Here is a 13,623-nt window from a genome sequence, read left to right as displayed (position 1 = left end):
AGCTGCCCACGAAACCTCTCAGAGCTCTGGGCTTCTCCTGTGTCTGAGATGATAATCCTTCACTTAATTAATAATATCGAAGCCCTACTGTGTGCTGAACACTGTTCTAGGTGCTGGGGATTCCACAGGGAACTACGCAAGGTCACTGCCCTCACGGTGCTAAGAGTCAAGTGGAGGGAGCGAGGGGACGAACAAACCCATGCATCCTCTGCTGTCAGGTGGTGATGTGTAGGAAGAAAATGGAGCAAGGTTAGGAGTCAGCGTGAAGGGATGATTGTGCAGTTTTAGACAAGAGGAACAGCAAAGGCTTCTCTGAGACACTAGAGCAGAAACCCGATGGGGCAGGCATACAGATACCCAGGGGAAAATCATTCCAGGCAAGGGCAACAGCAAGTGCAAAGTCCCTGAGGCAGGAATTGTGTGCCATGCTTGAGAGGCAGCCAGAAGGCCAGAGGAGTGACCACAGCATGAGACTGGGAAAGTCACAGGCGCAGGGAAGCCAGATCATGGAGGGCCTTGTGGGCGGGGTGAGGACTCTGCATTCTACTGTGAGCGAGATGGGAAGCCATTGAAGGCTTATGAGCTAGGGATTAAAATGATCTGATTTAAATCTTTGAAAGATCCTTCCCACAGCTGCTATGGAGGACAGGATTGACCAACCAGCCAGCTACGGGGTCTTAGAAACCATTCCATCCGGACTCACTGAGGAAGGGCGAACATTTGGCGCAAGACTTGGGTGGGGGTGAGGGGGCAAGAGTAAGGACCCCAGGTGCAGTTCAGACAGACATGGGTTCAAGCTCCGGTTCCTCCATTTAATAGTCCTGTGACCTCAGAGAAGTTCCTTAACCTCTCTGAGCCTCGGGTTCCCCCTCTGTAAAATGGGTCATCAAGAAAATTCCATGAAATAGCACAATGCCGGCCACGCGGCATGTTTTCCCAGACAGCGTTGCTGGAGAGATCACTTTGCATCTATGGGCTCCAGTGGCCGTATCCATGCTTAGTCATCCCATTGCAGGAGCCGGGAAATGAACACTCAGAGAGGAGAGCGAGTGGCCCAAGGCCCCCCGGTTAGTAAGTGACAGAACTGGGATCCAAACCCAGGCCCCTGGGTCTGCTGCTTACCAGCCACGTGACCTCAGCAAGAAGGTGATCCTTCCTGAGCCTCATACGCTGAGCATCAGTATACGTGATGTGGAGTTAACAGCGGTACCCACCTCCCATGGAAGGATGCTTGCGAGGGCTCAGCCCAGTGACTGGCAGGCGGAGAAGACTTCGTGCAGCACTGACCTGATGTTAAAGGTGATTATTAAACAGCCAATGTATGTTACTTATTAAAATGATTACTCCACGTGCATTTGTGGAATCTCTAAGCAATATCTGTCTCCCCCAAGCCTCTAGTGTCCATAGAGCAGAGATCATGTCGTTTTCCCTCCTCACCAGTGTATCCCCAGTACTGGCCCAGTTCCTGGTACATAGTTGGTACTCAGCCAATACTTGTAAAAGGACTTAAGAGTGCCTGGTGCATTATGGGTATGATAACTGCTAAGTGAGTGGATGGATTAAATGTTTCAGGAGGTAGTGAGCCTCCCATTCCTGGAAACATACAAGAAAGCAGAGGAGCAGAGGTTGGCTTCATCCCTCCATTCATTCATTCAACAATCACTGCATGGTTGTCCATGACGTGCAAGCCCCATGATATGCACTGGGGTCGCAGCCCTGAACCTTTCAATGGGGCAACCAGATTGGAACAAATATGGAGCATCTGGGGGTGAGGAGTGCTGGGGTGAAAGGACACAGGCAGAGAGTGACAGATGGACTCGGAATGCAGGGATCTTGGAAGAGGCACAAGAAAGAGATGCTGGAATTCTTCTCTTTCAGGACCTGGGAAGAAGGCTCCGGCTGGGCGACTGCAGAATGCCCACCAGCTACAAGACGCCTTGCTCCCTCAGAAGGAGCTGATGAGGAAGTGCGTGCTCTGCAGATCTGTGAAGCAGGAGACTTCAGTCTGACCTTGGACCAAACGACCTGAGTGCCTGACCTCGCTCCACTCTACCTCCCTGCCTGACGCCGGGACTGTCACCAACTCTCTCTGGGCCTCAGTTTCCTCCTCTGGCCCATCAGGACGTGAACCTACAGCTGGCTGTCTATGTGCCCGGCTAGCTCTCTGATTCTGAGCCTGGACCTTCCAGAGTCCCTGCTGCAGACACGTCACCCCCAAGCCGGGCAGCAGTTCCTACTGGCATGCTGCCAAAAGTACCTCCTCGTAAAGGTGGGGAGGGGGCGTCCTATTTTACGAAGACTTGTTTATTGGCTGGGAGGTTGCCCAGACCCCTGGAGGCTCAGCTGTGCTGACCGGGTCAGAGGGACCAAGTCTCCAGGAAGAAATACTGACAAGCTACCAGTGCATGGGGGCAGGGCCACCTACACAATTTGTGGGGTCCAGTGCCAAATGAAAATGCATGGCCCCTGTTCAAAAAGCAGGGGAAAGCGCTGTTAAGAACACTCCTCTCCTTGTGGGCTCCTCTCGACCTGTCGTGGGGTTCTCAATCTGCTATTTAATGTCACGCTCCCTTGTGTGCCATCAGGCATACTGGCAGGTGAGGGCAGACCCTCACAGGCACTGGGGCCCCAAACTGTGACGTGGCATGCGAGTACACAGCCCGCCAGCTGCTGGGCTCCCTCTCCGGCCAGCTGCCAGGTCTAACCAGCAGTGGAGAAGTCAAGGCACCTCCTCTTCCACCGGACTCACCGGCCCAACCAATGACAGATGGATGACCCCCAAGTATATTGCAATCTCTGTGCCAGGATGTGCTGGGCACCTGATCAGACTGAGCCAAGTTGCCCACTTGTACCACTGCCAGTGAACATGTACCACTGCCACGCCTGCCTCAAGATGCCGTGAGGTGTGTGTGCCCAGCCTGGACTCCCCACCCTGAGCCCCCAGGCCCTGTCAGGTGGAGGGCAGCAGCAATCACTGGGCAGGGCAGCGGGGAGGCTGGGAGGGGCCCGGATCACTGTGTCACTAGGGAAGCAGGCAGCCAGGAACCGTCCCAGGGAGGCAACGGGAGGCAGGTCCAAGCCCCCAGAGCATCGGACATCACGTACAAAACATAAATTCAAAGGTAAAATTACTAAGAACTTCAAGATGCTGACTGCAGCATTAAACCCCAACAGTGGGGCCCTTCTGAGAGCCTGTCCCAGTGCGAATCCTCTGGCCCCAGGGCCATGAAGCCAGCCCAGCTTGGGGGTAATGTGGGACCCAGAATGGGCCCTGCAGTGCAGCAGGCAGGGGCGGGCTCCACTCAGCCATCTATTTCAGACCCCCCACCAGTCCTGGCGAGCCGGGCTGGGGGTTGTGCTGGACCCACCTGGCTGCAGATGGAAACAAGGAGCCGAGCAACTGGAGAAGCCCATGCAGGAGAGCAGATCTGACATGGGAAAACAAAGACCCCCGAGATCAAGGAGGACCTCCAAATTGGAGATCCTCTGAAACCAACGCTTCCTGAGCCGTTCCAGGGGCCTCTCTCAACAAGACAGTCATGTCCCTCCAGGCTCCAGGCTCTGCTGCTTTCAGCCCGGGCTGGAACATTCCTGTGGTCCCTGCCCTCCTTAAATGGATGAGCTGGTGGGATGCAGGCATAGACCCTGAAGCCAGCCCATCTACGGTCAGCCAGCGTATCACGAATGACCCAGGCCTGCCTTCTCACCCCAGATTTACCCCCTCACCCACTGAGTGACCATAGCAACCCACTGGGCCTCAGTTTCCTCATCTGGAAAATGGACACAGTGAGAACCTGCCCCAATTAGCTGCTAGATGATGAAGATGAAAGGAGACTAGATTTGCAAATTCAGTGTAAAAGCAGAGATGTCCTTTATCAAGACAAACCATGCCAGTGCCTTTCCACAGCTGAAGGATGGTCACAGCCTCGAAATTCTACCCATGTCGCTGGTTGGGAGACCTCATACTTGCTGGTCCCTTGGCCTGGGTGTCCTTTATTCCATGCAAATGTCCACTACATCCCCTTCTCAGGGAGCCCCCCCACACCCACATCCCCCGGTTTTATATGCCACCTGGCTTGGGAGCTCATTTTTCATTTCATTCTTAGTGTCAGCAGCTTCCATTCTCATCCTGAGCTGCTCAGGAATGGGCACTGAATGTCACAGCATTGTCCCTAGCACCTGTCGTGTCCTGTGCCCCCCCCCCGCCCCCCCATAAGCCTCTGTCACATGAACGAGTGTCCCAGGAACCCTACGGCCACTTTACCCTCTTTAACAGAAGAAATTATATTAATCATATTGAAAATAAAATAAAAGAGGAGAGAAAGGGGAAAAAAAAAAGTTGGGCGAGGCTGAAAGAAGAGTGGAAAGAAGAAGGGCCCCCCAGGCCTTTCCGGGGTCCTCACTTCCTGACCCGGCCTCCCCCACCCTGCAGTTAGGGGACCTCTGAGTCAGACCCTGTGCTAGCCTGCTGGAAATCGGGGCCACGGCGCAGGCGCGAAGCCGTGCCCGGGGGAGCAGGGGTGCACCTGCCGCAGGCCCTCACCCGCCAAACCGCTCACCGGCCCAGCAGTCCGCGGACCCGGCCGCGCACGGATCCGCAGCCCCCACGGCCGACCCCAGCCGCTGGATTTACGCCGGGGGAGCCTCAGATCGCCGCCGCCGAGGCCCGACTTCTCCCAGGCGTCTCAGGAGAAGAAAAGAGCCCAGAGGTTTGTCCAGGCGCCTCCTTGCGTCCCCGCCCTACCCACTGCACAGCGAAGTTTCCAGCACAGCCCCCACCTCTGGCATCTCTCCTTGGAGACCCCCGAGGGCCGCGGGGAAAACTGGGGATCCGGGTCAGGAGTCCACGTTCCTGAGAGTTCCCCCAGAAGCTGCTTGGCGACCGTGGACGCGTCAGTTGGCATCTCTGGACCACAGCTGACCCACCCGTGAAAGGGCATAACGACAATATTTTCTTCTAAAGGCCGTGCAGTGATTAAGTGAGATAATGCGGGGGAGGCTCCTGGTACAGAGTCTGGCTCAGAGTAAGCCCTCATTTAGGGGGTGGGGGGTCCCCCACCCGGAACCATACCGGAAGCTGGCATAAAAAATTAAGCACTTATCAAAACATAGCCTGCCCTCAGATAGCTCACAGGAGAAGAGGGGATTGACGGATGTACTCGCGCAAGAACTGAAGCAGGAATGAAGTCGGGGAGGTGGGGGAGACAGGCTCCGCCTCTGTTGAATGAGCCAAATAATGACACCAAGGCGCAGAACTGAGACAATTACTCAGAAAATTGAGGGGAGAGTGCCCTCGCCCTCTGGATGTGTCATTCCTTCCCTCCCGATGCGCACCCTGCGTTTGCACAGCCCTGAGAGGGAGCAATGCGTCAAATTTTGCTCGCTGGGCACCTGGCTTGGTTTCCCGGGTTGTGTGGCCTTGGAAAAGTACCTACACTTCTTGGAGCAGCGGGGTGCTGCCCTGTGCAATGGGATCCTGGTAAGAATCCTACCCAGGTCCGTCCCCCCCCCCCCCCCCCCCCCCCCCCCCCCCGCTCTTGTGAGGATTAAATGGGACCCTGCGGGGCGAGTCAGGTCCTTGGCTCAGGGTCAGGCATCCCATCCGTATCTGCTCAACATGGGGCAATCCCTTTCCTTCCCTGGCGTCCAGGCCTCAGTTTCCTAAACTCCGAGGTGACCCGGGGGCAGGCCCTGGAGAACAGTTGCACTCCCCAGCGCACGCGATGCTGCACAGCTGGCGCACAGCTGGCTGGACGCGCGAGCCCCCGAGGAGTGTCAGAGGGAGGAGCAGGGAGCGGAGTCGGGAGCTGCGGTCGCCGTGGAGGGTGTGGGTAGAGGCCCGGCTGGCTCCAGGGCTGGGGGCTCCAGGGCCAGAGCTGCGGCCGGCCAGGGCGCGGGCCTCGAGTCCCAGTAAGCTCCGGAGGGAAGAGAAACACTGGCGGGGCCTGGGGCTGGCTTCATGAGGTCTCAAAGTTTCTCCGGAAACCCTCTTGGACCTTTGGCGGTGTGGGGTGGGGGAGGGTGGCAGAAGATATGGGGTTTCACCAAGGGAAAATCATCTCCCTGGTCCAGGCCGCCATCACTCCCCCTCTAACCCGGGGCGGGGGGTGGGGGGGGGGGGCCGGCCCCTCCTACTCCGAGCCAGCCCTTCTCCTCACTAAAGCCCGCCCCGAAGCTTCAAAAAACGCAAAACGGACCCTGTAAACCACCTGCTCTGAACTCGCCAGAGGCCAGTTCCAGCCTCTCTTGCCTCATTCCTGCCTCAGGGCCTTTGCACTTGCGGGTCTCTCTCCATGGGAGATTCTTCCCTTGGCTCTTCAAACGCCAGGCTCCTCCTCATCCTTGGAGTCTTGGCTCACAAGTTGCCTCCTCCGCAGAAAGGTCCGCCTTGACCACTCCCATTGTGCTTCCCGCCCACGCCTTGCTGTTTTCCCTTTATAAGCGTCCCTCTCTACCGGAAATTCATATTTATTTGTTAGCTTGTCCGTCTTCCTCAATGCCGTTGAATGAATTAACGAAAGAACACTGGACTAAAATCAGGAATCGGGGCTCTGCCCAGACTTTCTTTGTGACCTTGGCCACGTCGCACTACCCCTTCAAGCCTCAGTTTTCTCATCTGTAAATAAGGACATTGACCCTACTGGGGACAATGGCGCATCTCGAAGGCGGCATCCAGAACGGTTTCTCCAGCTCCGACCTGGGTCTAGGAATGCTCCGACCGCCCAGAGCAAGGAGACCGACCGGGCAGGACTCCGCCACGCGCCCGCCCTGGGCACCGGCGCTTCCCGGCCCCTCCCGCGCGCTTGGAAGTGTTTCTGCATTCAAGCCTGGGCGCAGTTGCCATTGGTGGGGAACACAGATCCGGTCTTAGACACCTGTGTGACCTTTGGCAAGTCACTTACCTGCTCTCTGCCTTGGTTTCCTCCCCTATAATGTGGGTTCATAAGACAGCCTGAGTCACAGGGCGAGGATTAAAGGAGGAATCTTAATTCCGGGTCCACAGCGGTGCAGTCTTCCACCCCACGCGTCACCATCCAAGGACAAGACACCCCTCCGCTTGTACTCCATCCATCCCTCCAGCCTCAGGACCCCCGGTCCCCACGCCCTGCGGGGATCCGGGCCCCAGACATGCAGTCCCGCCCGCGGGGCCCCCGGAGGCGCCAGCAAGAGCACGAAGTGGCCTTGCCGCTGGCGCTGGCGCTCTCTGGTTCTCAAGGCGCGTTTCCGCTGCAGTCACCCACAGCTTCCTCCGCACCAGCCTGGACGTGATTCCTTTCCACAGACCAGGAAACTGAGGCTCAGAGAGGCTGGGTGACAGCGCCCAGCAAAGGCTGCCTGGGTTATAGCTCTGCTCCGTCTCTCACTAGCTCTGTGATCTTGCCTGAGTCACTCCACGATCTATGCCTCAGTTTCTTCGTCTGTGAAGTGGGGATGCCAAAGGTGCCGGCCTGGTAGTGAGGAATCCGCCTATTCCACGCGGACCGCTTGGAATGGTCCTGGCGCCTGGGAGGGCTCAGTGCGCGTCAGCTGCTTTCACATCAGGAAGGACAGGCCCCCGTGATTCGCCTCCCCCAGCTGGGAACACAAGTGAAATAAGAGCCCAACGACCCAGGGAGAGCTCTTTCCTTTTATTGTTCTCAAACTCTGCCAGGAGTCCTTCTTGTGCCCATTTAACAGCGGTGAAGCCTGTGTCTGAGCCCGCGAGGTGGGCCGCTCAGCCTGCCCCAAACATTCGCTTCCAGTCGGTGTGGCCCTGACCCCAGCTGTTTCTTCGGTGGAGGAGCCCCCGCTGCCACTGGGGGATGGAGGCGGGGGTCATCACAGAGGAAAGGGGTATCTTCTTTTAAGTAGCATCCCAAAGCGCCAGAGTCCACCCCACCCTCGGGGCAGCTCATCTGAACAGCGACAGAGGGACAGGGCTTCATGGGGGAGTCCGGGGTCGAGGCAGGGAAGTGGCCCCGCGCTAGGGAGGCTGTGAGGTCGCGCTGAACCTCCCCATCCCGCTCGGGGTGAATCCCGAAAACCAGCCTGCAATGGCCCCCCGGGCGCACACGGTCCCACAGCCCCACAGCGCCACGCCCGGGTCCAACCGGCCGCCCGCGCGAGGGAGGGAGCCTCGCGTCGCCCAGCCGCGCCCCCCGAGCCGCATCTCCTCCCGCAGAACGCGCAGCAAAGGCCGCTCCGCGGGGCCGCCCCGACGGGCTCTTCCTTCCGTCTGCCCCCAGCCAGGCCCCGAGTTAAGGGTAAGCCGTGGAATTCGCTTTCGACTACCCCCAAGACAGGTCTTTCCCGCACCTGGCACCGCGGGCGGGGCCCTGAGGCGACTGCAAACCCCGGGAAAGGCGCCGCAATTTGCTAGAGACCACCCTCCAGAGAGAAAACCAGAAACCAGGGTTCGAGCCCTTGTGTTTGCCCTCATGTTTGGGTCCTCGGCCCCTCCGCTCTTCTGGAGTCTCCAGGGAGGTACAGACACATCCCCTTTGAAATTCGTCTCTCTTAAGTACTCATAATAAACGTTTAATGCTGGCAGTGCCAAGCATCTCACACAACTTTTCATTTTATAGCCATAATAATACGAAGAGATTGTTACCACAATCCCACACTTTATATATGGGGAAAGTGAGGCTCAGAGAGGTTAAGTAACTTGCCCAACGTCACACAGCTAGTAAGTACCAAACCCAGGAATCTAAGACCGGATGAGCTGATTCCAGGCAGACGATCTGGCACCATCCTAACTTGCAGTAGGATGGTTGCTTCTCAAAGCACTGCCTTCTCGGTTGGTCGGAAGCAGAAGGCTGGGTGACTGGATGGACACTCCAGATCTCGGGCCTGGGTTCAGCCGAGCAGGAGCAGGGCATGGGATCTGATTCCTGGGAAGGCATTCCGAGACTCTGCGGAAGCTGGAGAAGGCGGGTGCTCACACGGGGGTGGGGAGTTCCCTGAGGAGGAGCCCCAGGAGGAAGAAGGAGAGATGAAGCCACCTCGGAGCTCCGGGAAGGGAGTTCCCAGCGTTCCCCCAGGCGATTCTCGAGGCCTCCCACTAAAAGCCCCACATCGTGGGATTGACTCCCCATCCCCCACCCCTTGCCCGGTGAGCCAGACTCGGCACAGCCCCCGCCACGCATCTCCGCCCCGGGCCGAGCCACGAATCTCTCGTGCGAGGTTGAGCCCCGCCGCCGGTCCCCGCGGGGGTGTGCTCGGCCTCTGCCGGGGGTCTCTTGCTGCGGCTGGACGTCCTCAGTACACCATTTCTCAGGTTTAGCTCCCTCCAGTCCACGTTTATTTCTAGGTCTTCCCCTCCAAGATTATGTGTCTGCCCGGTCACCAGGCCCCGGGTGGCAGGACTCCTGCAGGGGCGTTGGTGGGTGGCCGTGAGGGTGTATGTTTGCCTCTGTAAACTGGGGCTGTGTATTTACTGGGATGTGTGTCGATTGTGGGTGTTGGGCGTGCGCTGGTGTGTGTTTGGTTGGGTGTGTGTGTTGGTTTTGTGCGTGCAGTGTGTAGCATGTATCTGTTGGGTGTGGTTGGGTGCGGGGTTTGTCATACGTGTATCCGTGACGTGTGTTTTGCATCGGAGGTGTTGTTTGGGTATGTGTATTTGTTGGCTGTGTATGTGTGTGTATGATTGGTGGTGTGTGCTGGTTTTGGGTGTGTGTGTGGTGTGTGTTTGTTTCGGATGTGTGTTAGGTGTGTGTTTGTTGGTGCATTGTGTATGCGTTGATGATGTGTGTTGGGCGTGTGTGCGCGCGTGTGTATGCGCGTGTACGCGCTCTCTGTGGCCGAGGGAGCCTAGTCCAGCGTCGGGCACGGGCGCCTCAAGGAGCCGGGGCTGTGGGCGCGCGGGGCCGCGGGAGGGCGCTGCGGAGGAGGCAGGAGTGTGGGACCGGAGGATCCGCGAGGCCTGGAGCCAGGGTGGCGTGCGCCGCGGGAGCTGGAGTTGTCGAGTGGAGCCGAAGGAAATCCGAGAGTCTGGGGTGGGGACTCCGGGGTGCTCTGGAGAATGGACACTGGTGGTCGTGGTTGGGGGTCTGGGGGCGGCCGGCTGCCGGGCTGCGTGGTTGTCCCGACCGCGCCGCGGTGGGAGCGCCTGGGAGGGCGGGGACGGAGCCGGGAGGCCGCACGGCCCTGGGGGCCCGGCCAGGCCGGCGCCAGCCGCCAAGTTGAAAGGCGGCCGCGGCCTCTCCTCGCCGCTTCCCATTGCGCCCCCGAGGGCTCCCGGCAGGGCGCAGGCCAGGGCCAGGCCGGGCTCACCTCCAGGCCTCCAGGCCACGGGTCACCAAGGGGGGATCATTCGAGGAGGGGTCCGGGCCAGCCTGGAGGCCATAGTATTCGCACTCGTGGCCCCCCCTCCGTGAGTAACTCTTCACTAGGCCTCCTGCTCGACCCCGGCCTTCAGCCCCAGGGTCAGTGAGCGGAGAAAGGAACCCCCAAACGACGCGCAATTAGCGCGAGCTCTCCGGCCCACCCCAGCCTCGCAGGTCCCCCACCGTCGGGGCCCCGCCGACCTGCGCCCAGAGCTAGGAGTGCCCCAGGTCCCCTGACGCCGGTCATCTCATTCCCGCCCGGGGTTCCACGCCACGGACCGCCGGCCTCTTTTGGTCCTGCCAGCGCGGCCAGAAGCTGAGTTTGCAGATAGAGGATTCTGTCTCCTCCCCAAAAAAGGAAAACGCCTTCACAGACAGCATTGAGGGCAGGTGAGGTGTCCCTCTTATTCCCGAGGGATGGCGTTTGCTCGTGGTCAGGGCACCAACGAGTTAAATTCGTAGAGCTAGGGTCGGTTCCACACTGCCTGTTTCCAGCGACACGCGCGCTTCGCGGGCCTTTTCCGGCCCCAAAGAGCCATCCAGGCAATACATGACCCTCAAGGAGAGGGAGCTGGGCATGGCGGGGAAAGCGTGGGCCCCGGAGTGGAATCAGGGCTCCAATCCCTACTCCGCCCCTTACTGGCTGTGTGACCTTAGGGAAATCACGTAACCTCTCTGGACCATGGTCACCTCCCTTGGGAAAAAATCTTCTAGGGTTGTTGGGAGGCGCAGAGGAGGCGGCGTGCGCGGCAACTCCTCCTGGCGCGGTAGGTGGCGACTTAGCGTAATTGATCCGGTGTTCCCCACCGGGGAAGGAAATTGATCCGTAAAGGACCAGGCCCGGGATCCCCCTGCCCACTCTGCCCTCTCTTGATAATCAAGCAACTGATTTCAAAGGACTGGGCTGGACCCGAAGTAGTGTCCGGAGCCCCGCCGCCAATTCGCGCCAGACCCGGGGTGAATGCGGCCCAGCGTCCTCAGCCCACATCAGCGCGCCACTCCGATCCAGCAAACAGTTATTGAGCACCTTCTGTGTGCACACCCTGTCGAGAGAGGAAATCTGGAAACAAAACAGGGGGGCAAAGAAAGGGCTAGACGAAAAGAAACAAAAATGGGAAAACTAGGGGCACTAGGAGTGGAAGAAAACCCGGACCCGAGGCTGGCAACGCGGGCGGAGGCGCGCGCGGAGGCGGCGCGGGCGGGGGTCCCACGGCGACGGCCCCTTCCTTCCACTGGGCTGAGGCGCTGGGGAGGGGGCGGGGAGGGGCGCGCCCGCCTCGCCTGCAGCTACCGCCTAGCTGGAGCCGCGGCGCGTCTGCAGAGCGCGAGCCGTTGCTCATTACTGCAATTATGTTGCTCTCAGTTTGCCTCGACCCTAAATTGCCAAGCTTCGAGGAGCCAGGAGGCCCGAGAGCCGGGGCTGGAGGAGACACCCGACCCTGCCCCGCCGTTCCCCTCTCCCGCACGCACGGAAAATACTCCAGTGAGCTGAGAAGGTTCAGATGCACCCGGCATTCCCCCAGGCGCCCTCCCGTGCGGGAGGTCCTGGATACTTCGCCCAAATCCTGGGGACGGGGGAAGGATTCCCAGGCCCATTTCGCAGATGAGAAAACTAAGGTATGGAGAGACGGAGTGATCTCCCCACCCGAAGACAGGCAGGCAGTAAGCGGCAGGGCTGGGATGACCACATCTGCCTCAAGTTCAATAGTATCCCCAGAACAGGAGAGTCGCCAGGGGTGTTCCAGAAAGGAGCCCGGAAGTTGTGTGGGAACCAGAGTGTCCTGCGCCCAGTGACTCTAGTTGCTTAAAGGGCTGGGGGGGGGGGGGGGGGGAGACTTTCTGCTTCTGCAAGGAGGGGGACGCGCCTCAGTCCTTGAGCGCCTTCAGAAGGCCACGTGGCATGCGAGTCTGAGACCTTGTTAGTGTAACTTCCCTCTCTTGCGGACGAAGAGGCCCAGATTCGGGTTCTGGCCGCGCTTCTGGAAGCCCAGAGGTCGGGGTCTCCCCCAGACTGCCTGGTGCGGCGGAGCTGCACTCCGCAGCAAGCTCCCCTTCTTAGGGAGAAGAGTGGTGACAAGTTCAAACCGAGGCCCCAACCACGGGGACCAAACCTCTGCCGGAGCTCCCGAGGCTGCAGGATCCTAGACCCAGCGTACCCGGGAACGTGCCCCGCGCCAGCTCAGAGCCCGCCCGGGTGCCTGCGCGCAACCCTGCGCTCGCCCGGAATTCCTAGGCCGACCTGCGGCCTCTGGGGCTAGAAACCGAGCAGAGCGCCCCAGACTCGGTTTCCACACTGCGCGAAGGTCTCTATCTGTGGAGACGTCCTCTCTTCCCAGAGTCTAATGCCAGGTACTTCGGGTTCTAACCACCCTTGATGTGCTGGGTTCGCGTCTCAACGGCTCGCGGCAAGGGCCGCCGGGGTCTGTCCTGCGTGGAGTTTGCAGGCTCCGGACGCCGCCAGACGGAGGCAGGGGAGAGGCGTGCGCAGGTCTGGGGAGAATTAAGCCAGGGCCCCCAACCCGAAAGAGAACAGAGCGGTGCCTGGAACAGAGTGGGCTTTATTTGCTAAGAGGTCATTTTCTGCCTTCAACATCCTTGCAGAATTTCTCTCAGAAAGCCAAACTTGGCGCTCCTTCAAATGTATTCTCCTAGAAGCCTGAATTTAACCTAGTATATAAAAGAAAAACCAAGTTTGTGAGAGTTTGGAGGCAGGGCTCCTGCAAAGGACACGCCAAGAAGGAAAGTGTATGGTCGGCCTGGGTTTTCAGGAAAGTTTTTTTTTTCTCCTTAGGGGTCGTCATAGGGGCTGTGAAGGCGCTCACATTCTGGCAGCTCAAAATTAGTTCTACAAACCGCATCTACACGAGCGCGGCGATTTCTGAGAAGGATGGCAATGCCTCCATCCCCCACCTGGCCTCCTGTGGGAAAAACAGGTTTGCGGGGGTGGGAATTGTCTGGATTAGCTGTCTGTAGTCATCAAACCATTTGGGTGATTCGCTTTGTTTTCATAGACAGGTTAAAAGGAGAGAAAAAAGAAAGAGTCGGTTAGGGGTCGCCTGAGCGAGTGTCGATTTCAGCTTAAAGTGAATTGGAAAATTGAGCCTAATTATCCTAGGTAATTGCTTCAATTCTCCACTTGACTTTGCTAACGCAGATCTGTCCTGTGTGTTCAAAGCGACACCCCCTCTGTCGCCGAATCTCCTGTTGTCACCTTTGAAAGTTGCTGCTGTAAAACCGCCATCAAACTGAAAAGCAACTGTGTAACGTGAAGAGACGGCAAGAAGAAAATTCAAATAAAAGACTAAATCAGTAAAGAGAG

The 13,623-nt window shown here is 58.5% G+C and overlaps 1 long non-coding RNA gene across 5 annotated transcripts; it reads left to right on the top strand.

The window, feature by feature from the left end:
* The first annotated feature begins 5,305 nt into the window (after nt 1-5,305).
* LOC138923524 (uncharacterized) lies at nt 5,306-13,618 on the top strand. Of its 5 annotated transcripts, XR_011437231.1 has the most exons (4): nt 10,001-10,694; nt 11,668-11,921; nt 13,096-13,237; nt 13,459-13,618. It is a non-coding gene; the product is annotated as an uncharacterized lncRNA (long non-coding RNA). The 5 variants fall into 5 exon arrangements; XR_011437232.1 differs by lacking the exons at nt 10,001-10,694; nt 11,668-11,921 and adding an exon at nt 5,306-5,479; XR_011437234.1 differs by lacking the exons at nt 10,001-10,694; nt 11,668-11,921 and adding an exon at nt 9,811-9,974.
* The last annotated feature ends 5 nt before the right edge of the window (nt 13,619-13,623 follow it).

The sequence above is a fragment of the Equus caballus genome, chromosome 3 (genome assembly GCF_041296265.1).
Source record: "Equus caballus isolate H_3958 breed thoroughbred chromosome 3, TB-T2T, whole genome shotgun sequence".
In the NCBI taxonomy this organism is placed as follows: domain Eukaryota; kingdom Metazoa; phylum Chordata; class Mammalia; order Perissodactyla; family Equidae; genus Equus; species Equus caballus.
This window is presented reverse-complemented; position numbering and strand designations above follow the sequence as displayed.